Here is a 3,306-nt window from a genome sequence, read left to right on the forward strand (position 1 = left end):
TTTACTCATTCCCGAAATGGAACTAGCAATCTTCCCACAAGGATATTGGTCCCGTTGCAGTGCACATGAAACCCATCCCTTACGAAGAGATCTTTTCTGCCCCAGAAGAGATCCCAATGATCCAAGAATCTGAATCCCTGAAAATTGCACCATATCTTCAGCCATTGATTTATCTGTTCTATCCTTTTATCCCCTCCCTCCCTTAGAACTTGACACCAGGCTAAATCAGAGGTGACTACTTTGAGGTTCTGTTTTTTAACCTTCTACCCAACCTCTTATATTCACTCTCCAAAACTTCAACACTTCTCCTAACTATATCGTTCCTACCAATGTGTATAACAACTTCTAGCTTCTCACCCTCCCCTTTTACAATATGCTTCAAGGTGTCCTTAATCCAAGAAGGCAACCTAGATTCGCGCTCACTGCTGCAGAATCTCCTGTCTGTGCCCCAACAGGTCAGTCCCCTATAACAATTATTCTTTTGAACCTTCACAAACCCCATTTAACATCAGATTCATTCTTAGTCTACAAGATCAATTCTATTTTCCTCTGAGAGACTACCCCCCTTCAAAAGTAGCTAAAACGGAATATCTGAGAGAGGAGACTTTTGACCTACCTTCTTACCATTCCTGACAGTCACCCATATACCCGACTGATCCTGCTGTGAGATCATTTCTGTAAACCTACTGGTCATCACACTCAGTGCCTCTCAAAAGCCCACAGTGACATTAAACCTAAAAATAAGAAGTTCTCAATAGCACCTTATATATAAAAATAAACTGCCCTTCTGACCCACGGATTTTACTCTTAATCATCCAAGAGATTTAAAAAAAGAAACATATCAAACTTTTCTAAAAATCAAGCACTTAACTGAAACAATCAAAAAACATCTCTTCCTCAAGCCCTCCAACTGTCACCTTAAATCTCCAGATTTTAAAAAAAACTTCTCTCCAGCCATAGAGTCATAGAATCATAGAGATGTACAGCAGGGAAACACACCCTTCAGTCCAACTCGTCCATGCCGATCAGATACCCTAACCTAAGCAATCCCATTTGCCAGCACCCGGCTCATATCCTTCTAAATCAGACCTGAGCATTTTACGGCCCGCGGGCCATATCCAGTCTTTTGGTCATTTCTGTCCTGCCCGCATGAGGTCAATCTTAAATTAGAACATAAATGAAAAAGTATTTACGCCATGCACACAATACAACTGTGTTGCTTTTGATTTGAAAAGGATGTTTTTTTTATTTACGTATGGGCGCATGTGTGCGTGCGTGAACAGCTAAAAGTGATGCTTGCTGGCTAGCCCTAAAAATGTCAGCTCACGCCAAGACAAGTTATGTCATATCCCACAAAATCGCCAGAAACAGTAAACTGTTTTCTGATGGAGAGTTTATTAAGGAGTGCTTGTTGGACTCTGCAAAACTAATATGCCCGAGAAAAAGGAGGCATTTGAGAATGTGCCCCTCTCCTGACGCACTGTAACGAGAAGGATTGGGGACATCACGAGAAATCTGGAGCTTCATCTGCAGCACAGAACAGTCAACTTTGACTTTTTTTCCTTGGCTTTGGCTGAGAGCTGCGACGTACGTGACACAGCCCAGCTACTCATCTTCGTACATGGGATAACTATAGACTTTAAAATAACGGAGGAGCTGGCAGCCATGCAGTTAATGAAAGGAACAACAACTGGTAATGATTTGTTCACAGAGGTAAATGTGTGTCTGGGCACATTGGGACTAAAATGGGACAAGCTGGCGGGTGTGACAACAGATGGTTGTCCAAATCTAACGGGAAAAAATGTTGGACTCTTAAAGAGAATGCAGGATAAAGTGACAGAAATTGACCCTGAACAGAAATTGGTATTTTTGCATTGTATTAGACATCAGGAAGTGTTGTATAAGTCAGTGTTAAAAATTAATCATGTGGTTGATGTTGTAACTAAAATAGTTAATTTCATCAGAGCAAGAGCTTTGAATCACAGGCAGTTTGTTGCACTTTTGGAGGAAAATGAGACTGAACATTGTGACATAGGCTACCACACAGCTGTCAGGTGGCTCAGCCTGGGCAAAATGCTGAAAAGTGTATGGGACCTGAGAGAAGAGATTCAAGATTTCTGTGTGAAGAAAGGGAATGGCATTCCACAGCTTTCAGATGCAGACTGGATTGCAGACCTTGGTTTTGCTGTTGATGTGACTGCACTTATGAATGAACTAAATGTGAAACTGCAGTGCAAGGGCCTTTTTGTGCGTGAAATGTACAACTTGGTGAAGGCTTTTATGAGAAAGTTGCAGCTTCTCTCAAGCCAAATGGAGGACAACACTCTCACCCACTTGCCAACACTGAAGGAAGCTGCACCTTCAGCTGATCACCTCCACAGGTACTCATCTATGTTAGAAGCACTGCATGGTGAACTTTCAAGGCTATTTCAAGACTTCAAAATGGTTGAGAATGAAATGCACATGATTTTATCCTCATTTACATGCAACGTGGAGAATGCACCTAGTGATGTTCAGCTTGAACTCATTGACCTGCAGTCTGACACACTTCTGGCAGAGTACTTTAAGTCAGTCTCTCTGCTTGATTTTTACTCTTCCCTCAAAGAGGAGAACTTTCCACACATGAGGAGGCATGGTCCGAAGATTCTAGTCCTCTTTGGATCTACCTATATATGTGAACAGACATTCTCAGTGATGAAGTTCAACAAATCCAAATACAGATCCTCTATCACTGATGATCACCTCTCAGCTGTCCTTGGCATATCCACCTCAGACATTCAACAAGATTTCAGTGCACTTGTTCAAGCCCAAAACAAACTGGATTTTTCTCACTCAACAAGTAAAATGAACTGAAAAACATCAAAAGCACTTATTGCTTTTTGTATAGAGTTGTTCGTTGTTTGTAATACTGAACAATAATGAAACAACTTTTCGTTATTGGTTTGTGAGATTAATATGTTAAAAATAAAATGACATGCTGAAATTATTGTTTTTACTGTTTATTTCTTCTATATTCTATACTCTATACTCCACAATTTCATATCTTTATTGTAACAGAATGTCCTTATTCTTTTGATTATAAGTTTCAGTGCAAAACTATATAATTTAGTACTTTTTATAAAAGGAGAATTAATACTGAGCAGAATTATGTTCAACTTATTGTTGGTTTGGCCCTCCAACACAACTCAGGATTCTCATGTGGCCCCTTGGAAGAATTAATTGCCGACCCCTGCTCTAAATCCTTCCTATTCATATACCCATTCAGATGCCTTTTAAATGTTGTAATTGTACCAGCCTCCACCACTT

General features: G+C 40.3%; 1 pseudogene; it reads left to right on the forward strand.

The window, feature by feature from the left end:
* Positions 1-1,665: 1,665 nt before the first annotated feature.
* On the forward strand, positions 1,666-2,853 carry LOC148148507 (general transcription factor II-I repeat domain-containing protein 2A pseudogene; annotated as a pseudogene).
* Positions 2,854-3,306: the final 453 nt, after the last annotated feature.

Source organism: Chiloscyllium plagiosum, unplaced genomic scaffold (assembly GCF_037043375.1).
Source record: "Chiloscyllium plagiosum isolate Xiang-an unplaced genomic scaffold, Cpla_swu_hap1 HiC_scaffold_12, whole genome shotgun sequence".
NCBI classification, from domain to species: Eukaryota; Metazoa; Chordata; class Chondrichthyes; order Orectolobiformes; family Hemiscylliidae; genus Chiloscyllium; species Chiloscyllium plagiosum.